Consider the following 19,344-nt stretch of genomic DNA (forward strand, 5'->3'; position numbering starts at 1 on the left):
TGAGTTCATCCTGTTGGAACTCTGCAATTCTTGGGGAAAAAAATATTTTTAACTAGATTAAGGAAATTTTCAGCCATTATTTCTTAAGTTTGTTTTTTGATCCCTTGCTCTCTCTCTTCTTTTTCTAGCACTACTGCTATGCTTCAGGTTGTCCCAGAGAGCCTTTATATGATTTTGCCCCCAGGCCAGATTTGAAAGAAAACTTTTTTCATGGGCTGGATGATATATTAAAATTAAAAAATGTTAAATATAAAAATGATCCATTTAAGTAAACAAAATTTTATTATGTAATTTGTTTATGAATAAATGTGAGTGAAAAAAATTTAATATATAATATCATTTTAATAAAAATATATTTTAATAAAAATATAATTACATATCATATAAATATCTAAACTGTATCATAATCAATTGAGACATATTTAATTAATAGAATGAGCTTGAAGGTGTTATATCACAAATAAAACAATTATTTTGTTTTACAAACAGCCTGGACATGTTTTCAGTTATCAACTGCAGCTATTGTCTATGCTACAATGCCACTTGATTCAGCACACTTGACCACAAAAATAATGAATTGTTTGACCTTGAGTGTGCACTGGCAAACTCCACCTAAGAGAATGTGGGGTTCACATCACCGCTAAACGTCAAAAAGTTCATATCAAATACAGACAAGTACAAAAGTTGTAAATCTGTATAATGGAATTTTTAAAAAAAATAAAGAAATATTGTGAATTCATTTGACCAATTATTAGAAGTTAACCCTAAATTAGTCACATACAGAATTCTTTTCCGCGTATCACTATCTTCTTAAATATCTCGATTTCCGATAATCAGAGACGCTTCTGCTTCTGAGTAGCTGAGATTTTAAAGGAGCAGAGGATATTAAAAATTTAATTGCAGGCTGCATAAACTCATTACACAGGCTGGATCCGGCCTGCGGGCCATATGTTGGCTATGCCTGCTTTAGACTATCCTCACTTTAAAAAATTCTTTATTTTTTTCTTTTCTTATTGGGGTTTTCAGTTACTACCTGCCTTCCAAATTAGTGATTTCAACTTCTGTTTCATCTAGCCTGAAATTAATTCCTTCTAGTGTATTCATTATTTCAGATATTGTATTCTTTATTTTTGCCTACTTCTCTTTTATGATTTCTATGTCTATGTCTGTTTTTATGTTTCCTATCTTTTTGTCTTTCTCACTGAGTTCATTTGTTCTTCCTTTGAGTTCCTTGAACACCCTCATAAACTATTGTTTTGGATTCTGTATCTGGTAGCTTTCTTGCCTTTATTTTATTTAGTTGTTGTTCTGGAGATTTTGCCTCTTTTCTTTTCTTTTCTTTTCTTTTCTTTTCTTTTCTTTTCTTTTCTTTTCTTTTCTTTTCTTTTCTTTTCTTTTCTTTTCTTTCTTTCTTTCTATCTTTCTTTCTTTCTTTCTTTCTTTATTTCTTTTTTCTTTCTTTCTCTCTTTCTTTCTTTGAAGCATGTTTCCTTGTCTTTCCATTTTGGCAAACTCTTTGTATTAGTTTCTGTGTATTAAGTAGATCTGCTATGTCTTTCAGTCTTGGTATGGTTGCCTTATATAGTGGTGTCTCATGGTGCTCAATAGCTCAATCTTACTGATCATTTGAGCTAGGTGCTCCAAGAATGTGTATTTGTTGTAATGTGAGCCCTTTTGTTGTAGTTGAGTGTTTTTGCCATTGGATTGTGTGTACGTGAGTTGCTCCTTTCACTGGCTGCCCTGATCAATTCTTATTGTAATGTATGAGCGCTATGCAGAGGCTGATCCCACAATGTGGAGTTTGTCTCAGCAGGGTCTGTTGCTTTCTGAGAGCTCCTTTTTGCATGATGCTTATGGAACTAGTTAAGCTGTGCTCTGGTGTGGTCTGAATTCCATTCCTATTTTGTTGCTTTGGGGGTCACCTGGGAGAGGTTTCAGTGTAGGCCAATGTCAGGAGCTGCCTGTAACTGGCCCTGGGATACCTTTTTAGACTTATAGTTTATGGCTACCTCTGCTGGGCCTGAATGTGCACAGGAGGGGCCAAACTGTGCACCAAGGCTAGTTTCTATCAGCACTGAGCCCAGGGGAAGATGAGAAAAACGTCCAAGGCTCCCCAAGATACCCTTCCTCCTGCTATTTGTCTTTCAGGGTTAATCCAAAAAGAGACTCTGGTGGTAAAGACACAAGTTGCGTGAGGAAGATTCTCAGTGAATCATCAGGAAGGGGTGAGTAGTGTTCACCAGATTGATACAGATTCAAACTTGGTGCCTGTATGTGTTTGAGGCCACTCAGTAACAGTCTCAGGCTACTCCAAGGTCAGCTGTCACCCGCTGGGTGTGCTATGTTTGTGTTGGGGTGGGATCTCAAGGAGTCATCAGTGTGAGGCCAGCAGAGTTTATGAGGCCCAAACAGATCAATATTTGTGTGTGTGAAGAGAAGGCTCTGTACAAGAACGATGACACCAGATGGACTTGTAAGAGACAAAGTGCTACCCTAGAGCCACATAACTCAGTTTTTCTCAGAGTTTATGCTGACCTCTTAGAGAGTCCTCAAAAACATTCTGCACTGCAGGACCAGACAAGCCACAACCCACTGATAATTCTACAGAATGCAAACTTTGCAGAAAGCAGCCTCTGGGAGCCAGGAGGGTGGAGCTGTGTTTCTCCCATGGATGGGAGGGCACATTTTTGGTACTGGCATAGGTGGAGCACCAGTGCTCTTGAACCCAGATACGCCACTGTTCTGTTGCTCAGGGCACATGGCTCCCCTGTCAATTTTATTAAACAATACTTTAGAACACAAGTTTCCAGGTAATCCTTTTAAATTTTCTAAAATATAGAGATAATTTAGGCAAATAAGTGAGAATTTCTGATGTGAATTGTTCAAATAAGTGCACCTACATTCTAGTTCACTTCATGTGGATAGACACACTCATAACAATGTGCACAAGTATTTAAAAAGTCTCTTTTCTTATTGAGAGCTCTTAAATACACAGACTCTAAGTAGAAACACATTAACATGAAAGATGGCAGGTTTTGTCCTGAGAGAGCAACAGCTGCCCAGCTCTTTAACCCAGCAAAAAACAAGAATCTGACTCAGGTACCTCAAAATTTATTTTTTAAACTTGAAATAGAAGCAAATCTCTCTCTTCTCCACAAGAAAACAGAAGAATGTCACTGTGGACCTAAGAGAAAGAAGTTGCAAGTTTGTTTTCTAGTAGACTCCTAGGGAGCTGAACACAAAAATCCAATAAATAATTAGCTCTCATGTGACAAGCTTCTGAATTACTGTGATACATTAATTGGACAAAATTAGCATGAATTAAGGCAAATAAGTATAACATGTAATTTATTACTTACTAAGCATGGTGCTGCAGTGGAAGCTTCGGATTTCCCTTAAGATTGCTTTAACAGCTATAATGCATTCCTTAATTTACTCTGTGGAAAATCAATTTTTTCAGAGTTCATTAAGCACCAATATGTTACAGTGCAACTCTCCAGAGCATAGAGCCTCAATACATTATGCAAATCCATACCAGTGTGGTGCCAATATGTAAATAGCAGTAATATTATTGTGAGCCTACTAGTGGTGTGTCTGACCAGAATGAGAACATCTAGAACTTCTTGAATTTGTTGACTTTCTGTGTTTTAGGGCAGTTGCATGCTGTCCTTTGTTAACTTTAGTGCCAATATTTCTTGTAAGATATGTAAAAGCTTTTGTCACTGGCTGATAGCAGTATCTTCTTGTTAAATCCCATGTCTTCTTATTTATGCTAGAGAACAAATCAACAAGTGTTTATTTAGTAAATATATATAGATAGCATGGCACACTGAAATAATTTGTAAATGTTAATTGACTTTACATGCTTCATATACCTTGTTTGAGTCAGAGGAATAATGTAGGCTATTAAAGCCACAATTACCTGGGAACATTTCTCAATTCAGTTGGCTTCAGTCTATCAAGTTTACATTAGTGACAAAATAGGCAACACATTATTTGACAAAATAGTTCTGTAAAAAGCCATGTGATCAAGAAAAAATGTAATCTAAAGCAACTGGGTTGGGTCTAAATTTTGATAGAAAAAATGTTATAAAAATTATTGTCCACAACATCTGATTTTTTTTAAAAAATTAGTGACTCGGGTCTCTCAATAAATAGCAGTTCTATAACCTTTATGACCTCCCACCCCACTTTTCCACTTCTAATTCTTAATTAGAGTTTTACTATTTGTATCTTTGAGTTATTTATAACATTAAAATCAGTTAATTCTCAGTGTTCATTAATAGGATGTTATGAACCAAATTGTGTCCTCCCTAAATTCATGTCGATGCTCTAATCCACATTAAGTGAGACATTGGGAGGTAATTAGGTTTAGATAAGATTATAAGACAGTCCTGATACCATTAGTGTCTCTATAAGAAGATAAACCAGAGAGCTTGCTTACTTACTTTATCTCAACTATATGAAGACATAGCAAGGAGGTGGCCATCCAAAACCAGTAAGAGAGTTTTCATCAGAACCCAACTGTGCTGGCACCCTGATTTCAGACTTCTAGCTTCCAGAACTGTGAGAATTAAATTTCTGTTGTTGATATCTTCTGGTATATAGTAGATTGTTATGCCAGTCTGAGTTGATTAAGACATAAAGTAACAGATAGAACAATCTAAATATGTTCAGTTAGGAGGATATATGTAAATAAATTGATAATTTCAAAATATCATGTAGATTATGATTTTGAAACTAGGAAAATGACCCACAGGTCTGGCTATCTGCTCTGACAAACAATCAATAATCATAGGACAGGTGCTAGTGCAAAGGAAAGAGGTTTATGCAACTTCCAGCCATCTGAGAAGATGGGGGAACACCTGTCCTCAAAGGCTCATATTACTCTTTTAGAGCAAGCAGGTGTTTTATAAGAAAGAAAAAGGAGAAAAAATAAACAAAAATAGAACAAAGGAATCCAAAAGAGAGGGCTGAGAGCCTTTGTTGAGGGGACTCAGCACAATCTGTTCAGATAATTGATTGAAGGTCTCATATGTATATTTCTTGGAGTTGGCACATCTGAAGGTTGGAGTCCATTCCATTTATTGTTACAGAAACTGAAGCTAGAAAATAAATTATAAATTAGAGTTTTTGTTTCATTTAGCAAGTATCCACAGATTCCCACAGCCAGGCTGTCCCCCTTGGCCTCGAACAGGAATTAGAACTGCAAGACTCAGTGTGACGGGAGTGAAGAAAAGAGGAGGAGGCAGAGGTGCATGTATCTCCTACTTATGCTTATTCTTATTGTTTCAATGTTAACCCTTGATGTGCATCAGCCAGAGGGGAACGGACCTTTTTAATTTAGAAATTAAATGTACTGGGGTGACATTGATCAATAACAAACAGTACATAGGTTTCAAGTGAAAATCTCTATAGCTTTTGAATTGTTGATTGTGTTGTGTGCCCATCACCTAAAGTCAAATCATTTTCCATCACCATATATTTGTCCCTCTTAATTCTTCCCTCCCTGGTAACACCTTCACTTTTATCTGTGTACATGAGTTTTGTATCCCACCTATGTGGGGTATACATCTGTTCCTCTTTACTCCACTAACCCCAAACTCCCTCAAGCTTTTTGACTGTAGCAAAAACTTGGACAATATGATGATTTTGGTTGTTTGGTTATATATCTGTGTGTGTGTGTACACAAGAAAAATATGTATTTAAATGTGCCAAATCTGTTAAGTGATACTTAAATCTTACAAGGTTGTTATAAAGATCAATGTACGTATAGTACACAAGTTGTATAGCATAAAAGGACATAATGAACATTTGATAAATGTCATTCCACTGTGTTTACAATGTACTTGCCTGCTATTTGACATAGGCTTTTTAGTGTTGTTCAAATTACATTTTTACACATATATAATTTATGCTATATTTGCTTTAGTTTTTTCTAATCAATACTATTTTCTGGATATTTAAATTGTTCCAATTATTTTACTAATATTAACATTGACATTATTTTTTCACTATTTGTATATGATTTTTCTTTATAGCACTTAATAATTTATAATTATATAGGTAGTAAAATATAAATTTGCTTAATGTCTGTTTTCATAGTGTACTATAATTTTAGTGATGGCAGGTGTCCATGTAATTAGGTCACCTTCTATCAATATATACTTGGAGCCTTGCTGTGTGCTTATCACATAATAGGTAATTTCTATGAAATGAGAAAAACACTAGAGATATAAAAACAAATTAGAAAATATAGATAGTAAACTCCTTGAAATTGATCTTGGCAATAATTTTTGGATTTGACATCAAAAACAAAACCAACAAGTAGAGCTACATCAAAGTAAATGCTTCTCATAACAAAAAAAATCATGATCAAAATAAAAAGGCAACCTATCAGGTGATTTGCAAATCCTATATCTAAGGGATTAATATGCAAACTGTTTTTAAAAACTTATACAACTCAATGATAAAAAGTCAAACAATCTGATTTTAAAAATGGGTGGATGATTTGAATATACATTTTTCCAAAGAAGACATACAGATCAATGTGTACAGAGAAAGGTGCTCAACATCACTAATCATTGGGGAAATAAAAGTCAATCACAACGACATAGCATCTACACCAGCTGGAATGGCTATTACAAAACAGATAAGAAATAACAAGTGTAAGAATATGCTATGAAAATATGCAGAGTTAGGTACACAATCGGAGACAGAGAGGTGCCCTGGGGTGAAAGACCTGAGCAGACGAGAGTTCAGGGGCCTCTGACATTGTGCTGAAAACAGCAAAACAGCTGGGTAAGATTTAGTAACAAGACATTTTTAGGATCTCGGGACAGAGATTAGAATTCAGCATGTTCATTGTTCTTTACTTCACCCCTGAAAAGTTCAGCTGTCTGCTTTTTTGAATTATTTGTACTGGCTAATAATTATCTGAGTAAGGCTGAGAGTGGGGCTGCAGTTCTTTGGTCTGCTGACCAGGGCTGTTACCTCCCCTTGGCCCTTTGAAGCATGTCATCTTGTCTCCGGGTAGTTCGTTGTTGCCACGACAAACAAGTGTTGACAAGAATGAAGGGAAAAGGAAACCTTTGAGTGCTGTTAGTGGCATTGTAAATACAGCCACTGTGGAAAACTGTGAAGGGTCCTCAAAAAATTAAAAATTGAAATACCATATGATCCAGCAATTCCACTTCTGAGCATTTATCCAAAATAAAATAATCTAATTTAAAAAGATATAGACATCCTACATTCATTAAAGCACTGTTTACAATAGCCAACACATGGAAGCAGCCCAAATGAATGGATGAAGAAAAGATGGTATGCGCGGCGCACACACAAGAATATTATACAGCCATGAAAATAGAAAACCTTGCCATTTGTGACAACATAGATTACCTTGAGGGCATTATGCTAAGTGAAATGTCAAGCAAAGAAAGAAAAATACATGACTATTTCACTTATTATCTAGAACCTAAAAAACAAACAAATGAACAAACTTAAGCTCATAGAAACAGATAATAGATATGTGATTTCCAGAGGTGGAGGTTAGGGGATTGGCAAAAGAGGTGAAGGAGGTAAAAAAAGGTTCAAACTTAGAGTGATATATACATAAGTTATGTATATTTAAAAGTTCTAAGACTAGATGTAAAAAGTTTTGATCATAAGAAAAAAAATTGGAATTATGTATGGTGATAGAAAGTTAACTAGATTTATTGTGTTGATCATTTCATAATATACACAAGTATCAAATCATTATGTTATACAGACCTAAAACTAACATAATGTTATATGTTAATTATATCTCAAAAATAAAAAAGGAGCGATAAACAAAAATAAATTAAAAAAAAATCTCTCTGGATAGGTACTTCAGTGGTTAGAAAGAGGTGGCCAAGGTTGTGGGTTCACTGTCCAGTCAGGGCACATACAAGAATCAACCAATAAATGCATAAATAAGTGGAACAACAAACTGATCTCTCTCTCTTTCCTTTTCTGTCTCTCTAAAACCAATAAATAGATAAGTCAATATACAACAGTGTATTGCTTTCCTATATGCTAACAATGAAATTTCAGAAAATGAATTGAAAAACACAATGGCTTTTACAATTATATTATAATATCTAGGAATACACTTTAAAAAGGATGTGAAGAACCTATATTCTGAAAATTACAAAGCATTCTTAAAAGAGATTTAAAAAGACACAATGACATGGAAAGATGCTGTATGTTCATGGTTTGGAAGAATAAACATAGTTAAAATGGCCGTATTACCCAACGAACTATACAGATTTAATGTAATCCTTATTAAAATCCCAACGTCCTTTTTTAAAAAATTGAACAAAAAAAAAATCACCAAGTTTATATAGAACCACAAAAGACTCCAAAAAGCCTATTCTGAGGAAAAAACAAATTCAGATGTATTACACTACCTGACTACCAATTATACTACAGAACCATGATAATCAGAACAGCATGGCATTGGCAGAAAAACAGATACACAGACAAGTGGCACAAAATAGCCCAGAAGTAAGACCACATATATATGGGCACAATGGAGAAAAGAAAGGCTCTTCAATAAATGGTGCTGGGAAAATTGGAAAGCCACATGCAAAACTTGACTACAGTTTATCAGCATCTTTCTCCCTTTCTCTTGTGTGTGTGAAAAAAAAAAGAAAAGAAAAGAAAAGAAAAGAAAAAAAAAGGATGAATCAAGGTCCAGCAATGGTCAGGGCAAAATGCTAAAATTTCAAAATGGACCCATATGACCTCCAAAATGTTGGACCTGGTTATTACTCATGAAGCAGGTGGGAGGAAAAGATCTCTTTTTGGAGACAACCGATTTTAACAACCATATTGCCTTGTTAACACTGTGAATTGGGAGGAAAGAAAATAGGTCGAGTCAGAAACTTTCTGACTTGACATTGGAAGAAGCCTTTCCAATGCTCAATAATACCAAGTACTAAGGAAGAAAGAAAGGTTTACCAAATACCTAAAATATCGCTACTATTGAATGGATTTTCCAATAAAAGGTAAAGCATTGTCAGAATGTAAGTTGTTTTAAAAGCTAAAAATATGAAACATAATTTCAAGGACCATAATGATGGAGGCATTTGATCTGACAAGAACATAAGCTCTGTAACTGAGAGAGTCAGCAGAGGTGGGGCACCACTTATAGCACCAAGAGGAAGATCCAAGTTCGGGCAGAGCCCCTCTGATGGGAGAGAGAGGAAACGAGGCCATGGTTATGTGTCATGCTCTCTCCGCTTGAAAAGGAGTTGCCGTCTGGCGTGTGCTGGAAGCATCTACATCTGAATGTGGAGCTCTCACTTTGTGCCTCGTCCTGACTGGGGCTGCTTCCGTTTCTGTGGAGATGATGGACGCAGGCAGCACTCATGGCAGTGGAGGTGGTTCAGGCTCTGTCCCGAACTTAATTTCATTTGTCTCCACAGAGAATTGGCTCTTACTGTGAACATCTACATAGTGAAGCAGTCAGTTTAATGAAAAGCCACGATTTGTGTTCACAGTTCACAACCTCAAAGAGGAGTATCTTTACTTGGCTGTGAAGGAATTAAATGGGTTAGCACCTCTAAAGAGCTTAGACTAGTGCTGGTGACAATATGTACCCAATAAACTACTCAGCAACTGATTGCATCAGAATGGGGATCCAGGAAATATGAGCATTTGTTCTGTAACATTTCTGTCAATGGATCTAATAAACTTTGCATGACATTTTATGTTTTTAATGTATAATATCTTATCTGATCCTAAAACACAGCTGTGAGATAAGTAGTACAGGTAGCATTCCTGTATCATGTTTAATGGTGAAAAGGCAAAGTTTCTATACATTGTCACACAGCTTGCTAACTGAGACAATTTTTTCAAGGTCTGTTCATGCCACTGCCTATACCCATTGCATGAAACCACAATATGTTCACTTACTCTGTCACACCAGAATATGCTCAGGAGTCTGCTCACTGCAAGCATATTACCTTCATACAATTTCCAAGACTTGAAACAAAAATGAATTGTCAACAACTACTTCCATTTATATGAATATTTTAACCAGATTTTCATCTCAGTTTAAAATCTACAACAAATCACAGATAAATGTGGTAATATTTCTAAAGATAAGTATTTTTGCTGCACGAAATCCTTTCAGAAATAAGAGGTTTATAAATCATAAGTGTAAAAATGAGTTTTTATCTGTCTATTCTTACCAGTGGATTCATAGATTGATAGTGTTTTACTAGCTTTGCTCAGTGTGTGTCTCAGGCTACATCTAACTTCCCTTTCTCTGGTTTGCCATCTTCTAAAGTGCCTATACTGTCTCTGTTACTCTGTCTGATTTGACTGCAGCTTCTCTTGGGAATAGTTCAATCTGAGTTACTTTGCATGTTTCAGAATCTTACAGACTTCTTTCAGCAGTCACCCAACATTAGCTTGTTCCTCCTATTATTATTAGGGTTTACTATGTTACTATAAAAGCCTGTAAACTCACGTTACCATTTTCTAACATTTTTTTTTGCGCCTTAAACATTTTGTTTATTCTGTTTTCTGCAAATAGGATTATACAGTAGATAATTCTTCACACATTTAACTACCTTGGCTCCCTCTTGGCCAAGTACCCACTTTGTATTTGCACAGGCTCTAGTGACTCACATAAATGTTGACACTAATTCTAGACTATGGGAATATTCTCACTTACCATCCCTCAGGAATCCTCAATTTGAGCTTGAAAGTTCTGCTGAACTGAATTATCAGAAAGTCCTCTCCCCTCAGGAAAAACTGGCTGCTGGGTACTTCTCATGCCTTCATTTTATAAAGACACTTTGGATAAAAAAAAAAAAAGAAAGAAAAAAAGATATAAATCAAAAGTTTGCGGTGATATGAATAATTTTTTTATGTTTAATTCTTTACTATATATTACTTGTGGTTTGAAAATATGCAGTTATTTTTAAACATTTTTATTAGAGGCAAGAACAAAGAAAGATTTGTCATAAATGAAACTTGTCTATTTGTTATTTTCTAAATACACAATGCAGTGTGAAACATAGTAGGGTTACTTTAGACTTAAAAAGAGGGAAGGAAGATAACTTGATTGACCTCTCTATAATCCTTCCTCTTCAACCATATTACACTTTATTAAGGCAAAGGGAAGGGAAGAAGATATAACTAATGAAGGGAGCCTGCAATATTTGCATCTTCTCAAAGATCACTATAATTAAGATCAATAAAATAGGCTTATTTTATTTGGCCTTTATGTGTTACTTTTCCCTCCTATTTAAGTGTATCTTCAAAGGACTTTTATTAATAGTTGTGGAAGTTCAAACTCTCACACCTTAAATAAATACACAATGGTTTTATGGAAAACCGAGGTAGCTAAAAATTGGCACTGAGTATAGAAAGTTAAATCATCTTGAGTAATGCACACAGAGGGTCTGGGAGGGGTTGGGCAGGGATGGAATTCTGACATCAACTGATACAGAGAATATCTCTTTCTGATTTCCACTAGGGATGGCAAAGATCTCTCTTACCACTTTCTTCAGCCGTGAATGTGAGACCCTCTGTGTGAAGTCCTAGCATTCCATTAACCACTTTTGTCATCTCTAAAACCTGGACAGACTATAGAATCAGCTTTTTATTTTTTTTTACAGTTTCTAAATTACATCCTGATTTCAAAAGTCAAGTTTATTTCTTATCAGATTGAAAACTGTTGAGATTATGATGGTGCATTTCACAATATCTTTGTACAATAACCTTTTTGCGTGATACTTCCAAATGATAGTCATAAGAAATCAAGTAAAAATATCACTCTTTATGGGTAAGATATGTGTCAACTAGTGTCATCTGTTATGTCATGTCATGTCATGTCATGTCATGTCTGGCAGTAGCCTATAAATCCATATACTGTACAAAGATTTTCCCTTTATTATGAAATTGGCAGTCATTGATGAAGAGATTGGGAAATATTCTCCAGGAAATTCAGAGGTTGTATAACTGACCATTGGGAATGTCGCTTGTGACTGACCCTTTTTTGGCACATTACACTTGATAACTTGCACTGCAGGGTTTACTTTTAGTGCTGAAAACTCTGAGGTCAAGAACAGTTAGCCTCTCTGCCCCTGAGAGCTCACAGAATTTTAAACATTTTGGGTTATGAATGTTTAAAAATAGTTCTTTTCTGCATGGGAAATCTAATTTTGCAATCTTTCCTGAAAGTCTGGCATGATAGGACCTGTGCGTCCTATGCCCCCACAAAGAATGGAGTTGAGAAATATGTCCCTTTTGGTGGGACATTTCTCTTTCTATTCAAAGGAGGTCAGCCCATTCTGCGTATTTATTTATATGTCATGAATAGTCCCTTAGGCATTCGAGTCTGATGCAATTCAAGGACATTATCTCATGTAATTAATCATGTTTTTAAGAAAACTTGAATGAAAAATAAAATATACAACATGTGCACATATTTGTACATACCTACTGACATTTTACAAACTAAATACACCATGCAATCAGCCTCAAGATTAGGAAACAGGATGTTATGAACACCCAGAAACCCTCATGTGTCCCTTGCAGATGCCAGTAACACTATCCTGAATTTAATCAGTTCTGGTTTTGACTATATTTCTAGATGGTCTACTGAGTGTTTGAATATATTTGGTAAGGTGACCAATCATACTCCTCTAGGGAAGACAGTCCTTCTATTGTAAGTTCCATCCTCCCTCGAAAAGTGTCCTCCTACATGTCCTCCTTTTTGATATTGGAAGACTAATCTGTAAATGTCCATATTTGATTAATGCAATCAATGCAGAGTCGACCCATTGCATGTGATATGACATATTTGTATTTGACATGATGATTTGTCAAGGATCAGTATAGTGTGGTGAGGCATGATTATGAGACACATGTGCTCTGCGTGGGAGACCTTGAGAGAGTGCACGATATACTGAGCTCACTAATGGCTTTGTGTACTTCTTACTGAAACACGACACGACACGGCACATATGACATTGTAGACTCACGATTATTTCTTTCTCAGTGAATATTCAATCATAGACAGGTAATACCAACTCATGTTTTATTAATTCATTATCTACTTAGTAATTTCCAAATACGTGTAATTTTATTTACAAGTATTTTCCTGAAATTCGAGTTTCAAAGTGGAAATCTAACCTCAAACCATATCTATTAATAATGCATTTTGATTAAATTGTTGCATAAAACAGATATTTTTTAATTAGAAAATGATAAATACACCTGAATATCACTCCAAATTAGTGGTTTTGGTTGATATTTAGTTTTGTTAATTTAGGTTCCAGAAAATTTGCCTACCATAATATAACATTTTCAGTTCCTAATGTGCTTGCATCATTCATGTACCTCTATATATTATTTTTAATTTTATTTGAGATAGAAAATCAAAAAAGAGAAAATGCCAATTCAATGATAAATTTTAAAAAAAATTTCCATTCCTCATATCAAAGAAATATACCATTGTTTTATGCAATATTTGCAGTGGAGAATTTTGTATTGCAGTGGGGGCAGAGCAGCAATAATGAAACACTAGACCACCAACAAACATAGCAATCACTAGATCATCAGCTTCCAGTTGTAAAGTAATAAGTTTTTTTTTTTAAACTTCGTATTATCGTGAAGATAAAAAACATTTGGCTGTAATGAAGGGAACATTTGCATTTTATACCACAATTCACAATTAAAGTTTTCGTAGGATGGATTGTACAACTAAATTGTTGAAAAATTTTCGCAATGCAAAATTTTCATGTGCCAGGACAAAATGCAAAGCTATTTTGAAATCGGTATTTAAAAATTACTGTGACAAAATACTTACAGAGGACTTGGAAACTGTAGCATTTGTAATGATTTTATCTGATGTATCAAATTATAATGAAATTAAATTGTATCCAATAATAGTAAGATATTTTAATGTTACCAAGGGCATTCAAGTAAAAATTTTAAATTTAGAATTTATTGAGGGTGAAACTTCTGAAATTTTGTCAAACCATCTCTGCAGAGTAATAAATGAAAACAATTTGAAACCCAAAGTTGTTGCACTAATGGCAGATAATACAAATACAAATTTTGGTGAGCAAAGGTGCAAAGGAGTTGAATAATGTGTATTTAAAATTATAAAAGTTACTCCAAAAGAAAATACTAGGAATAGGTTGTAATGCACATATTTTGTCAGATTCAATCAACACAGCATCATATGCCATGCCAATTAATGTAGAAGTAATAATAACTAAAATTTATTTGCATTTTAGTAATTTTACCATTCGTGTTGCTACTTTAAAACAATTTTGCGAAGAAGTAAATATTAAATACAAAAACGTTTAGGATATTTAAGAGTTAGATGGTTTGCTCTAACACCTGCTATAGAGTGTGTCCTACAATTATTTGAGCCTTTCCGTTCATATCTTTTAAGTTTAGACAAATGCCCTAAAATCCTGGAATCGCTTTTCAATAATAACATATATGAGATATTAATGCATTTTGTACATAATCAAGCATCTATTTTTCACAAAATGATTCTAAAGATTGAAGATGAACATATTTCAGCTATGGAAGTTAGTCTTATTTTGAATGACTTTATCCTTCAATATAAATCTTGTTTTGAAGAAAAATTTCTTCCTTTAATTATAAAAAGAAAATTGTCAGACTTAGAGAAATCAAATCTGGGCATAACAGGATAGTTTATCAAAGAAGTGCAGAATTTTTACCAGACATGTTTTCAATATATCAAAGAATGGTCTGAAACAAACATCACAGAAAATAAGTTTTCAATGGTGTTTCTTGACTTTGTTGCAAGTATATTGGACAGATATTGAATCTTGTCTTGAGTTTTTATCTAAAGAAATGCCAGACATCAAAATTGATGAAAGTTGTTTCTTTGAAGAAATTAGAAGACTGAATGTATATTTAAATTCTGAAAAATTAATACAATGGAAAAATGAACACATCAAAATTGATAAAAGATGGGCGGAAATATTCAGCCATTTCAAAAATGAACATATTCCATGTGAAAATCTATTTATTCTTGTTCAATTTACATTGTGCTGCCCTGGAACTAATGCAGCAATTGAAAGAGTTTTTCCAATTGCTCATGAGTTTTGGACAAGTGAGAAATCGAGATTGAATGTTGTTACTCTTGCTGTAGCACTTCCTGTAAAATTCAATATAAAGAATATTTCTTGTTCAGATATTTTCAATATATTGTTATGAGATGATACATTGACAAAAAATATTCATTCATTCATTATCACAATTATTATTAAAAATTAATAGGCATATAAGCATAATTACAATATAAAATAATACAAATGTTTTATTATGCATTTATCGTATTATAGTGTATTACTATTGCAATGAATAAAATGTTTCTTTTTTTTATGATATTGTTTTCTTCAATTTATTTTTGTCCTCCTTTTCATTGTAAAAAAGTTAGTCACCTTATATTTGGTCTCATTTAATCCTTACAACAACACTGGGAAGTAGGTAGGACTGGGTAGTCAATCAGATGAGGAATACTACTCTACTTATTCAGTGTCATTTTTTATTGTCTTCATTGTGATATTTCATAATTTGGCAATTATATTTTGTGAATAACTTGAATAAAATCCACCTGAAAGTCCTCCTATCTTTCTGAAGTAACTAAACCTGAGACATTATAGAACATAATAAAGCCCAACCCACTGAAAGTGCTTGTTAAATTTAAGCAGTAGGAGACTCTACTGTTGTTGAATTTCTCTTTTTAATTCATGTTGCTTGTTTTGAGAACTCCTGGGTGCCTCTCAGATTAGAAGTGAAGAATACAGTTGTTAGAACATTTGCTGCAGCTGTAGGCTTGGCTCTCAGAGTTTATGTATTACTGAGATATTGCAATACCTCTGATAATATATAAAGCACTATTGTAATTCTTAGCATGAGCCTTGTAATACCTCTATTTGGGGAATTTATTTTGATAGAAATAGCTCATTAGACCAGAAAATGCCTATTTTGTTTTTATTTCATTAAAAAGAATCTGTTCATGTTTGCATAGCCAGTAGAATTAAAAACCACTGTAGAAAGACTTTAGCTGTTTTTACTTCCCTTTCAAAAACAATAACAGAAAGGGTAACTTATATATAATATGCTGTAATTGACCTGAGTATAATGCATGCATAGAATTTTACATCCTCAAGTATTAATTACATAAAAATTTACAGTAATTTATAATGCATCAGAAAAGTACTTTTTAAGAGAGCTTGGCCAAAGCCAATAGTAACTCTAGCCCTCATTTACAATAATAAAATAACTGTATTGAAACTTGACTTTTTATTTTAATCATGTAATTGAAAAATAACATTTAACTTACCCCCATACCTGATGGACTCATTAAAAAGCTTTTTATTTATTATTTTGCAATATTTAAAATAACTACCCTGTTTTAAACAAAATTTTAGCCATTATTTATCCATAATAGTTCTTTATACTCCAACAAATAGTAGAGGAGTTTTTTCTTCAATCATGTTACTGTGTATGTCCTAATAAACGAATTAAATTCAATTATAGTTCCCTGATATTTCTGTTTAGAAACTGTCTATAATTATACACTTCCCTAGCTTTGTGTCTCTAGAAAGAACAGGCTTATTTTCTTTTATGTAAAATAAAACCCTCAAATTTTTCCATAGCTGATATAAGGAAGCTGAATCAGTTAGTTGTCAAAAAGGGAGTTGGATTTCATGTCTTCTTTTTGAGGATTTTATTATATTCATCTTTACTGCACTTGCAACTTGAGCCCTGGCCCTAATTTTGTTCTGAAAAAGAAGAATAGTCCTTTTCTGGCTATTCTGATCTATTTTGATTGTAGTCTTTATCTTTATACACTACAGTGCAGCTGAGATAAGAAATTCAGACAGGACTTTACCAAAATATAATAAAATGGGAGTAAAAATTTAGGGAAGTAGCTATTTGGTATATGAGGCAGAACTTAATTTTAGCATTTATTTTACTACTGGAATACCATAGCACTATCCTGGACCCCTTAACACTTATCCTTAAACAACAGAAGTCATATTTGACCACTACCCCTTAGAAACACCTTCAAAAATATCTAGCAGCCTCAAAGTCAATAAGAAGATATAGAACCAAAAATAGAATTGCCCCCTTTTTCTTTCGCATCTCTTGTCTAAAAGGAAGACATCACACTTCTGTGAGTGACTGACTAATCAACAGACTTTAGGAGAGACCTTATCTTCCAATAGGAGCAGGTCCATTTAACCTGCGCAGGAGATCCATTTAAAAGTATCACCCCACCTCTCCTCAATAATAAAAAAAAAAAAATTGAATCCAAGGAGGGTGATTATATTTTAATGCATGTCAGAAAGCCCTTTATTTTTTAATTGAATTTTATTTTTCAATTACAGTTCACATTCAATATTATTTTGCATTAGTTTGAGGAGTACAGCATAGAGGTTAGACAATCACATACTGTACAAAGTATTTCTCTTGATATTTCCAGTACCTATCTGGCACCATACATAGTTATAATATTATTGACTATTTCTTAGGCTCTATTTTTTATTCATATAACAATTTTGTAACTACCAATTTGTACTCCTTAATCCTCTCACAGTTTTCTCTATGAGAAACTCCCAGCCCCATTTCCCTCTGGCAAAGTTTGGTCTGTTTTTTGTCCTTATTAGTCTGTTTCTGTGTTGTTTATTCATTTACAGTTGTACCTTGAGATATGAACAGACCAACATACAAATTTTTTAAGATACAAGCTGCGACTCGGTCCATATTTTTGTTCGAGATCTGAGCGAAATCTCGAGATAAGAGTCGTGATTCGGAAAGGTGCCGCTAATTGGTGCATTAGCACATGGGTCCAAGTACTGGCAGTTTGATTTACGAGTTGACTGACTTACAAGGTCAGTTACAGAATTAATTAAATTTGTATCTCAAGGTACCACTGTATTTTGTTACTTAGATTCTACATATAAGTGAAATCATATATTATTTGTCTTTCCCTGTCTGACTTATTTCCTTAGCATAATACCCTCTATGTCCATCCATGCTGTCACAAATGGTAAGTTTTTATTCTTTTTTATGGTCAAGTAATATTCCATTGTATATATGTGTACTGCTTCTTTTTTATCCCATCATCTATTGATGAGCACTTGGGTTGCTTCCATATCTTGGCAATTGTAAATAATAATGTTGCAAAAAACATAGGGGTGCATATATATTTTTTCAATTAGTGTTTCAGGTGTCTTTAAATATATATCCAGAAGTGAAATTGCTGGTTCATAAGACAGTTCCATTTTTAAGTTTTTGAAGAATGTCTACCCTATTTTCCACAGTGCCTGCACCAATCTACATTCCCACCAACAGTGCACAGTTTTCCTTTTTCTTCACATCCTTGACAGCACGGTTGTTTGGTACTTTATTGAAGAAACTCATTCTGACAAGAGTAAGCTGGTAACTCATTGTTGTTTCATTTGTATTTCTCTGGTGATAAGTGACATTAATTATCTTTTCATATGTCTATTGTCTATCTATAGATCCTGTTTGAATAAGGGTCCTTTTGGGCCCTCTACTTATTTTTTAATTGGGTCATTTTTTTGGCGTTGATTTGTGTGAGTTCTTCATAAATTTTGGATATTAACCCTATATGGGATACATCTTTTCCCATTTTGTAGTTTGTTTTTTTGTTATTGATGATGCTTCCTCTGCTATGCAAATACTGTTTAGTTTGATGTAGTCCCTTTTGTTTATATTTTTCTTGTTACCATTGCCCAAAGATCATATATATATAATGTTTTATTAAGAGAGGTGTCAGGTATTTTACAGCCTATGTTTTTTTCTAAGAGTTTTATGGTTTTGAGCCTTACATTTATTTATTCTTGAGTTTATTCTTGTATATGGTGTAATAAGGTGGTCTAGTTTTATTTTTTTGTATGTTATCTGTCCAGTTCATCCAACATTATTCATTGAATAGTCTGTCTTTATCCCATTGTATGCTCTTGCCTTCTTTATCATATATTAATATACCATATAGACATGAGTTTATTTCTGGGCTCTCTATTCTTTTCCATTGATCTATGTGCCTGTTTTTATACTAATACCATTGTGTTTTGATCACTTTAGCTTTATTGTATAACTGGATATCAGGTCGTATGATGCCTCCCACTTGTCCTTTCTCAAATTGTTGTGATTCTTTGGGGCTTTTTTGTGTGTGGTTTCATATAAATTTTTTGATTGTTTATTCTATTTCTATAAAACATAAATAAATAAATTCTATAAAACATAAATAAATCTTGATAAGAAATGTGTTGAATTTATAGA

This window comes from Saccopteryx leptura, chromosome 2 (genome assembly GCF_036850995.1).
Source record: "Saccopteryx leptura isolate mSacLep1 chromosome 2, mSacLep1_pri_phased_curated, whole genome shotgun sequence".
Classification (NCBI taxonomy): domain Eukaryota; kingdom Metazoa; phylum Chordata; class Mammalia; order Chiroptera; family Emballonuridae; genus Saccopteryx; species Saccopteryx leptura.